Here is an 11052-nt window from a genome sequence, read left to right as displayed (position 1 = left end):
AAAGAGATAATAGTTTCAGAACATGGAATAAGCTGAAAGTGGTTTGTTAAATTTCTTTTAACTTTACTTTTATTATTTATCCAAGACAATGCTAAGCGACAGTTATTACCTTCATTTCTGCATGCATACACCAGGCCCAACTGCCCAAGAGGAGAGATAATCTGATCATAGTTATAACTTCCTTGGGCAGGAATGGTGAGCCTGTGGTGACAACCCATCATTCTTTGCTTATCTCAATTAAGGCAGATTAGATTATGATACCCAATCACAACTTTCTAGCTCATTCAGGACACAGAAGGACACATTCTTCCTTCTTTTCTAATAAAAACTCAGTAACTAGCAAGCACAGCTTCTGGACATAGAAGGACATCTCAGAAGAATTTGACAACTGTGACATATTTTATTCCCTGTTGCATTACATATAATTAATCTTTCTGGATAAGGTCACATAGACCTTGGTTTGCTCAACAGTTAGTTTGTGAATTCCACCCATTCTGCAAAACAAGGGAAAAAGCCATAGTGTGGGGAAGGAAGAGCATCTCCTGTAACACCAAAGGAGGCCAGAATAGTGTGAATAAAGAAGAAGGTAAGATTCTAGAAAAGTTTCACAGGTAGAGTCAATAGTTTGGTTTGTGACTTGATAGAAGAACTAAATGGAGGCAGGAGTTCAGAAGAATGCCCAGGTTTCTGGGATTTGTAGCCGAAAGAATTGTGGGGCCATTACTGAGGTGGAAATTAGGGGAGGAGAAACAGGTTGGTTTTTATATAAAAGAGACTGTGTAAAGGTGGGAATCTGAATTGCATTACTTTTGTCTCCTGAATATTCTCCTTCCCTTCATTGGCTTTTCCACATTCTGAATAATTTTACCCAGCAAACTACATTAAATTTCAATTCATTCTCTCTTTAAAAAAAACCAATATCAATTATCATCTTATCAGAGCTTCTGGTCAGCCTGAGATTATCAGTGTTCCCATAGTGAATTCCCGTAAATTCCAACCCCAAGCAAACAAACAAGAAATTTTAATCACCCTACTCAGCCTTTTGAGAGGAAATAGACAATTTTAAGGTCTTTCAACATACTGAAAATAGCTTAGAGATCTCCCTGTGTGCCTGACTCATGGTTGGTGCCCTACAAATAATGACTGAAAGATAAATGAATAAATTTTTTATATGTCCTTTAGCTCTAATATGTAATTCCAAGGTCTACTGGAAACTCCTTTTGTTCATAATCACTAGTACCTGGCCCCTATTGATTTTGATTAAGTATGTGAGGTCTGTTGTTGTCCATTACTTAGCTAATGTTGCACAATCTTATCCATTACAACAACACGAACAACACAGGAACATGGCACTCAGTCTAAAATCTGTTGGCTTCCCATGCAGAGTAAGACTCTAACTCCTCAGCTTTATGGCCTTTGATGTTTTGGCTCCCACCAACCGTTCCAGCTAATCTCATTTATATTCTGTCTCCAGAACAAGACCTGAATTCACGCCTTTGCCTAAAGTACCAGTTTCTCTGCTTTTCACCTACTTCCATTTTCACTCTACTCATACTGAAAGACCAAACTCAAATGTCACCTTCACCAGGTCTTATTTGGAATCCTCTCTCATTTAACATGGAGACTGGCCAGAGACGGAGTAAAAAATGTCTGCTAAATAGTGAGTTTTTAAGTTCCATTCTAGGAAATTTTGATTGGATTATTAACCTAAAATTATTTTTCTAGATTATGATCTAAGCAATTAAAGGAGAAAAAGAACTATTAGAATGCTTGAAAATATCATCTTCAATAATATCCTTTGGAAATCAAACACAGAAAATATTTTTAACACCGTTTTTCTTTAATCAAAAGTATTTCTGTAATCAAAAGTATTTCTTTAATCAAAAATAAAATAATCTAATATAGTTTGTAAATGCATCTCAGGTAGTACTTATTTTAAATAATTAAATCTTTTGTTATGAGGGTTAACTGCTTATTTTTTATTTATTTTTAAATTTTTATATACAGTTTTTACAATTCATTTAATAGCAACTGGTACCATCAAATTTCTATATTTTGGTTATCCCTTCTTTAGACAACAGTCTGCAAATTAGCACTGATTTTTTGCAAAAGTTATTATGTTAGCTGTACTGTTATTTTTCTTAAGGTTGACCAAAGATAACCTAGAATCACAGCCATTATATGATCGCACAAAATGATCATATAATATGTCAGACCTGGTTTATCACCAGCATTTATAAAACCAGACCTGGGGAAAGAACTAGGTCTAGGGATACATGCATGGTCTTAATATTGCGAATGTTTAGCCTGTCGTGATTATTACAAAATCAGAACAGCGAGAATATTCACAGTAACTCTTAATTTAAGTGATAAAACTCCAACGCATGAATAGATAACATGCTGAACTCCATTAGTTGTCCTATTAGCTGAGAAGACATTTGTGAACAGCATAAGTCAGAGCTTTTCTTGCTGAACTCATGCACTTTCATTTTAATTGGGGGTGGAGAGATGGACAATACACAAATCTTGTATCAAAGTGATTGATATTTAGCATTTTAAATAAGAATGATTGAGTGGCCAGTTTAGAATGCAGGGTCTGGAAAGGCCTGAGAAGGCAATATTCAAGCTGAGATCTAAAAATGAAAAGGAGATGACAGTAGAAAATTTAGGAGGAAGAGCATTCTAAGCAGAAGGCTCTGGAGTACTGTGGGGAGACAGAGTGGTACATGATATTGGAGAAGAGGCACAGATAGATCACGTATTTCCTTGTAAGCAAGCACAAAGAGTATAGATTTAAATCTCCAAGCAAAGAAGCCCTTGGAAAAGTTTACAAAGGGAAGCAACATGATCTAGTTTATTGTTGTTCTTTTTCTTCTTTTTTTAAAAAAGATCACTTTGGAAACTCTAGCAAACAGATTTGGGGGGCAGAAGGTGAGGCCAACTGGAAGGCAATAGTCAGATCCACAGATGATTTCGCTCAGAGTAAGATGGTGTTTGTGAAGCTAGAGAAAAGATTAATCCAATTTGGAAGCTGAGTCAAAAGATCTTGTTTATCCATTGGATGAGAGAGAGGATGGGGGAGGAAATTCATTCCAGAATACTACTGCCTATTTATGTACTTCTTAAGATTCTTTGAGACAGTCATAATGTCTTACTGTGTGAAGTTATCAGTGTCAAAATGAAGTCATCAGTGTCAAAATGAAGTCACTTACGTCAAATCTAATGAAATGGAGCCAGGAGGCTATGGAGAAGAAGCCCTCAGGCACCTAAGTTTGTAGCACGAATTATTGCAAGAAATTCCTCAAAATCACAGTATTCCAGATAAGCCACTTGCACAAGGACACTTGCCTAACAATGGTTGTCTCCACCAATAAGCTAATGCCAACTCCTGCAACAAGCCCCTGTAACCAATGGTCTTTGTTTCAAAGCAGGTTACCTGTAATTCTTTTTTCTTTTAAAAGCCTGCTCTTACCCAAACCTCTTTGGATGCACCTATGGTCTGACATAGAACCCGCATCCCAAATGGTAATTTCTTGCTATTCTCGAATTAACTCTGTTTTGGAGAGTCGGTCTCTCTGCTGTTTATTTTAGATTGACAACTGGTTCCTTTATTAATTAATGAGTTAATTGACACATGTTCATTTTATGTTTGTATATTTGCACAGATTTCTGATTTTACCTTTTAGAAATAATCTTTAACGTTGGATGAGTTGAGGATTGAATGCGAAATGAGTAGAGGCAACACATGTATACAACTCTTTTTTAGAGTTTAGATTAGAGGTTAAGTTGTTCTTCCATTACCCCTCCAGAGAGGCAGCCTCTACATTGTTCTGTAGAAATAACCAATCCCTATTGCATGCAATCTCAGTGCAACCATCAGACAAGGTGCCCCCAAGGTTCAGATATGGCCCTATAAGTTGGCCAGAGCTATTGGTCACTAAGGCTGATGTCACATCGACTCCACACAAGCCCCACTGCTCTTGACGCCTGCCTCTCCCTCTAGCAAACGAGATTCTGGGTCCTTGGGGGTGAGAACACCCACAGGGTGACGCCAGCATCAGCATGCAGCAGCAGCAGGTAGGGCATGACGTCAGTGCGTTGTGTGGGCCAGGAGTAGGGTCTAATCATTGCTCTGTAGGCTGCGGCTCAAGGGCAGCCCCAAGTGTGTGGAGGCTGAGGGGCATGACACCACCTCGCTGCAAGGGCCAGGGGTGGGGCTAGGTGCCCCTTCCCCCTTTCTCTGGATCATAGGCCCTGGCAGGGTGAGAGGACGTCAGGATAGTGTGCTGCTGGACTCTCTGGCCCTTTTGCAACACCGTAGTCCCCACGACCATCAGTGTAGGGAGTATTCACCTTTTAAAATGGAGAGACTGAAGGTTCAGAGGGGTGAACTAACTTGCACATATAATATATCAGATCTGGTTTATCACCAGCATTTATAAAAATTAGATTACATAGCAGAGCTGGATTCTAGATAGTCTAAGAATTCTTTTTCTCTAAAAGGAAGATAATCATATTTTACTCACGAGATATTTTGAAGTTTAAATTAGGTAATGTACACAAAGCACCTTACATATCCCTAAAATTCCTGCATATGTTCCTTACCCATGGCACCTGTCCATCCAACCCAGAGCAGGGACCAATTCTGATTTCTAGCTGGATCTCCAGTAACTCAACACAAAGGAGAAGCAGAGTATACTGGGCAAAAGGCCTGAAGCTAAGATAGTAGATCTTATCAAGCAAAACATAAGGCCAAATGCAAGTGTATCAGCTGCACCCTGACAAGCACACACACAGGCACACACCCGAACTTGCACCTCTCACCTTATCTTTTTATTGACATCACCCTTCCTATAATCATCCAGACTGAAAATCTGCTATCATTCTGCTCTTTCATGCCTGGCACACCTGATTAGTCCCTCACTCCATCTCCTATTCCTTCCCTAGTCTCTATTTCCCTTAGATAAGGCCTCCTCAGATGACCTCTAACTTACTCAAATTGCTTCCTTAATTCAATTAATAAATATTTATTTACGTTTAATAATCATTTAGTTCACCAAATATTTCCAATTTTACCCTTTCCCAGCACATAATGGGATTATGCTTCCTGGTCTCTGAGCAGTGAGGTGTTTGAGCAGATGTGACCCACCCCTACCCACCCCACTCTCTTACTTTCAGATACAGCATGTAGTTGCCACTCTGAGGAACTCAAGAGCTCTCTTTTCCTTCTCTCTCAAGAAGGAAATCTCAATAGATTCTGTCTCAAGAAACTGCTTTTTTTGCTCATGTATAAGAAACAACAACTCATTTGCTAAAGTTTGATCATGAGATTGCAGAAATTCAGTCACATCTTCAGGCTCCACTTCTAATTGTAGTTCTTTTGCTATTTCCATCACATCTGCAGTGACCCCCTCCACTGAAGTCTTGAACTCCCTCAAAGTCATTCATGAGGGTTGGAATCGACTTCTTCCAAACTCCTGTTAATGTTGACATTTTAACCTCCACTAATCACAAATGCTTTTAATAGCACCTAGAACGGTGAACCCTTTCCAGAAGCTTTTCAATGTACTTTGCCCAGATTCATCAGTGAAATCATTATCTATGGCAGCTATAGCTTTACAAAATGTATTTCTTAAATAACAATACCTAAAAGTAAAAATTACTCCTTGATCCATGGGCTGCAAAATGGATGCTGTCTTAGCAGGCATGAAAACAACATTAATCTCCTTGTACACCCATCAGAGCTTTTGGGTGACTAGGTACATTGTCAATGAGCAGTAATCTTTTGAAAGAATCTTTTTTTCTAAGAAGTAGGTCTCAATACTTCAGGTTAAAATATTCAGTAAACCATGCTGTAAACAGATGTGCTGTCATCTAGTCTTCGTTATTCCATTTCGAGAGCATAGGCAGAGTAGATTTAGCATAATTTGTAAGGGCCTTAGATTTCTTGGGATGGTAAATGAGCACTGGCTTCAATTTAAATTCACTGTCTGCATTAGCTCCTAACAAAATAATCAGCCTATTGTTTGAAGCTTTGAAGTCAGGTATTGGCTTCTTCTCTTCTCTCTACCTGTAAAAGTCCTAGATGGCATCTTCTTCCAATAATAGTAGGTTGTTTCATCTGCATTGAAAATGTATTGTTTAGCGTAGCCACCTTCATCAATTATCTTTGCTAGATCTTCCAGGTAACTTGCTGCAGCTTCTCCATCAGCACTTGCTGTTTTACCTTGCACTTTTATGTTACAGAGATGACTTCTTTCTTTAAACCTCATGAACCAACCTCTGCTAATTTCCAACATTTCTTCTGCAGCTTCCTCACCTCTCTCAGCCTTCACAGAATTCAAGAAGCCTTGCTCTGGATTAGGCTTTGGAGGAAGGGGATGCTGTGGCTGGTTTGATCTTCTATCCTGACCACTAAAACTTGTCTCCACATCAGCAGTGAGGCTGTTTCACTTTCTTTTCATTCATATGTTCATTGGAGTAGTAGTTTTAATTTCCTTTAAGGACTTTTTCTTTGCCTTCCCAACTTGGCTGTTTGGTGCCAGAGGACTAGCTTTTGGCCTGTCTTGGCTTTTCAACATGGCTTCCTCCCTAAGTTTAATCATTTCTAGCTTTTGATTTAAAGTGAAAGACATGGACTCTTTCACTTCAACACTTAGAGGCCATTGTAGGGTAATTAATTGGCCTAATTTCAATATTCTTGTGTCTCAGGGTATAGGTGGACTTGAGGAGAGGGAGAGAGATGGGGGAATGGCCAGTTGGTGGAGCAGAGAGAACACACACAACATTTATTGATTACCGTCTTATACGGGCAGGGTTCAAGGTGCCCCAAAACAATTACAGTAGTAATATCAAATTATCACTAATCATAGATCACCATAACAGATATAATAATAATGAAAACGTTTGAAATATTGTGAGAATTACCAAAAAGGGTCACATACACATGAAGCGAGAAAGTGCTATTGGAAAAATGGTGCTGATAGGCCTGCTGGATGCAGGGTTGCCACAAACCTTCAATTTATGAAAACAAAATACCTGCGGAGTATAATAAAACAAAGCACAGCAAAATAAAGCATGCCTGCATAAGGACTTAAATATTTATCAAATGGATGATGGTTCATTGGATCCTTCAAGGCTCATTAAAAATGCTGTTGATATTTTAACAAATTACCACAAAATTAATGGCTAAAACAAAACAAAATTATTATCTTGAGCTTTTATAGGTGTTAGCAGAGCTGCATTTCTTTTTGGCAGATCTAATGAAGAACCTGTTTCCTTGCTTTTCCCAGCCTCTAGAAGCTGCCCACATTCCTTGGCTCATGGCCCTGATATTCCATCTTCACAGCCAGCAGTTAACATCTGAGCATCTTTGAGAGTCACATCCCCTTCTAACTCTGAACTCAGTTGGGAAAGTTTCTCTGATTTTAAAGATTAATGTAATTATTTTGGGCTCACTTGCATAATTCAGGATAATCTCCTCATCTCAACACCCTTAATTGCTTTTTCCTTTTACCGTGTGAGGTAACATATTCATAGTTCTAGGGGTTAGAATACAGACATCTCTGTGGGGGGGTGAAGGCAGCATTATTCTGCCTACTATATTTCGGAGTCTTTCCTTGTTTTTCTCTCTAGCTTGGCATTTACCCCTCAATATTAGCCAATTGAAGACTTCTCTAAAAAGCATCAGGGGTTCCACCAAAAGTAGGGTAATCATATAATTTATTGTTCACAGTGAGACACTTTTGAGAATGAAAGGGGACACCATTGATATGTACACCAGGACTCAGGTGTACACTGGACTGACTGGACATGGCAGAATGAAATGAGTGTGTGACCTGTGGAGTTGGAGTTGAGTTAAGTTAAAGCAACATTATTATGGACTTCTACCCTCTAGCCTGATCTTGGAGACAGATCAAGAAGATATTGGGAGGCTTTACTTTCCTCAGAAAATTCATGCCTTAGGCTGGAGATGGGATGCTTTATCTGGTTCAACAGGCTAAGCAGGATCTTTTTCTCTTCTGCTTTAACAATAAACAATATAAAGCTTTTATTAAGAACATTAGACTTTTATCTTTTATCTATGATATATCCCAGATTGACATGTGTCTTTTGACTTTGTTTATGATGAAGCCTCCTTTAGCAAAGTAGTTTCAATATACTTTGTAGCCACTTAACCAAAGATATAAAGAATTCAAAGTGACGAAACTAGGAATCTGCCTCATATTGGACTTGTAAATGGTGATTTTCAGCTTTGGAGAGAAAAGAAAAACATACTAAAGAATTTCACAGCTTTTCTCTTATCTTATCAAGGCTTTCCATTGCAAACTCTGTTAGTCTTAGAACCAGAAGATATTTCAGAAAATCACCTTAATATACTCAGAGTCAGTTACTGCTTTGCAGTTGCAAAATAGTAGCTTTCCAATTCTATCATGCCCTCTACTTTTTCTGTATAAAAGAGCTTTCCTTTCTCCCCACCCCAAACTTTTTCTTTCCTTTGCTTCTTCTTATATTTTCAATGAATATCACTATGGATTTATGGGTTTTATTTTTGTTTATTTAATGTATGTTATCCATTACTATATATATATATGGTAATGTGTTTTTTTATGGTAATTTTTTTTTTTTTTAGACAGAGTCTCACCCTGTCACCCAGGCTGGAGTGCAGTGGTGTGATCTTGGCTCACTGCGACTTCCATCTCCTGAGTTCAAGCGGTTCTCCTGCCTCAGCCTCCTGAATAGCTGGGATTACAGGCACATGCCACCATGCCTGGCTAACTTTTGTATTTTTAGTAGAGACAGGGTTTCGCCATTTTGGCCAGGCTAGTTTAGAACTCCTGACCTCAGATGTTCTGCCTGCCTCGGCCTCCCAAAGTGCTAGGATTACAGGCATGAGCCATGGTGCCCATTCTATATTCTTCTTCTTTTTTTTTTTCAGACAAAGTGTCATGTTGTCACCCAGGCTGGAGTGCAGTAGCATGATCTTGGCTCACTGCAACCTTGGCCTTCCAGGTTCAAGCAATTATCGCGCCTCAGCCTCCCGAGTAGCTGGGACTACAGACGCGTGCCACCACACCCAGTTAATTTTTTGTATTTTTTGGTAGTGACAAGGTGTTGCCATGTTGGCCAGGCTGGTCTTGAACTACTGACCTCAAGTGATCTGCCCACCTCAGCCTCCCAAAGTGCTGGGAGTACAGACATGAGCCACCGCGCCCAGCCCTGTATTCTTTTTTGATGCTCAAATTGTCTCAGATTTGGCCCTTTAAGCTGGAGTCCCTTTAAGCTGCTCTAGTAACCTTTTGACCTGTCTCTATCAGTCTTTGGGTTCTTTCTTGTTCTCTGGCACAAAAGAGTTGTAGGCCCACTTTACCTGCCCCTGACCTGAACTGTCATTTCTCCAAAGAGCTCAGGTTCCTGTCAGTAGGGACTAATATTTAGAAACCAAGATCTGGGCTTTAGGTATACTCACTGCTGCTGGGTGTCATTGCCTCTTGGCCCTTTTAGTTTCCTTTTGGCATGTCCCTTTCTCATTCTTTGTTTGGCTGAATAGTTTTTCACTCTTGGAATATACCTTAAAAAAAAATCAGTCTCCTATAGAAGAATGTTTAGGTTACTTCCAACATTTCGCTATTATGAAGAATGCCACAATGAATAACCCTGCACATATGTTTCTTCAGGTGTATGGTTATGTATCTTCAGGAAAAATTCCTACAAATGAGATTGCTACATTAAAAGGTAAGTGCAATTGTGGCTTTGTTAGATTTTACTAAATTCTCCTCCACAGAGGTCATGCCATTTTGTATTTCCACCAGCATTTGATGAGAGTATTCATTTTCCCACAGCCTCACTAACAGAATTATAGAATGGTATCAAACTTACACATTTTTGCAACCTTGTGAGAAATAGTGTTTAAATGTAGTAATAATTTGCATTTCTCTAATGCAAGAAGCAGCAGCTGAGGATCCTGACATACTAAAGGGCCATTTGAATATCATTTATTAACTGTGTGCATGCTTTTTGTACATTTTTCTAGAAGATTTTGGTTCTTTTTTCTTGATTTTTGTGTTCTTTTATATTAGGAATGTAAGATCCTGGTCTATGATATATATTAATTCTAATATTAACATTTTATAACATTTGTCTTTTGACTTTGTTTATGTTTGCTGCAATTTCTTTCATTTTTACATAGTCCAGTTTAACAATATTTTTATTTATTGTGCCTGGACTTTGAGTTATAATTGGGTAAAAACTGCTACTAATTTTGGCACTAATTTTTTTCATACTATTAGTAATTTGAATTCTGACAAATGTATCTACTTACTTTGATGTAATAATGCTATAGTCATTAGTCATCTAATGACAAAGTTTTCATGCCTCTTTTTTACTTTCTGTCTTTTTAAAGAATTCATTTAGATTAATCTGACATCGATTTTTAGAAAGCAATTTGGTAACATGTATCGAGGCATAAAACATGTTCTCACTTTTCAACATTGAACTACTATCCTAGGGGAATAATCCCAAACTCAGTACTTAACACAGGGCCTGGTATTTATTAGGTTTTCAATCAATATTTGCTGAATGAAGTAATAAATATGGGGGCAGCAGTACATGCATGAAAACATTTTTGCTGAATTACTTACCATATGAAAAATTGACTGCAATGTAAAAAACTAATGGTAGAGAAATGGTTAAAAACATGTAACTGTGTGCAACTACCTAAACATTTAATATGATATGTCTACTACACTGGAAATGAGGTAACACTGAAAATTGATGGTTCTAAAGGATATATAACATGGTAAAGTTACATAATATGCGAATGTGATGATAGAAGAAAAAAATCGAATTACCAAATTATCAAAAATGATATATTGAGACAAATGCTACATGATCTCACATAAATGTGGAATCTTAAAAAGTTGAACTCATAGAAGCAGAGAGTAGAATGGTGATTACCAGGCTTGGTGCAGGTAGATATCGGTCAAAAGATACAAATTTTACTCAGGAGGAATGAGTTCAGGAGCTCTATTGTACAGCATTGTGATTATAGTT

The 11052-nt window shown here is 38.2% G+C and overlaps 1 non-coding gene across 1 annotated transcript; it reads right to left on the bottom strand.

Annotated features, from left to right (window-relative positions):
- Positions 1 to 2219: 2219 nt before the first annotated feature.
- Positions 2220 to 2351, bottom strand: LOC116481325 (small nucleolar RNA SNORA72). Its single transcript, XR_004251492.1, has one exon. It is a non-coding gene; the product is annotated as a small nucleolar RNA SNORA72 (small nucleolar RNA).
- Positions 2352 to 11052: the final 8701 nt, after the last annotated feature.

The sequence above is a fragment of the Hylobates moloch genome, unplaced genomic scaffold, assembly GCF_009828535.3.
Source record: "Hylobates moloch isolate HMO894 unplaced genomic scaffold, HMol_V3 SCAFFOLD_13, whole genome shotgun sequence".
In the NCBI taxonomy this organism is placed as follows: Eukaryota; Metazoa; Chordata; class Mammalia; order Primates; family Hylobatidae; genus Hylobates; species Hylobates moloch.
The sequence above is the reverse complement of the archived record's forward strand: the minus strand, read 5'-3'. Positions and strand labels throughout refer to the sequence as shown.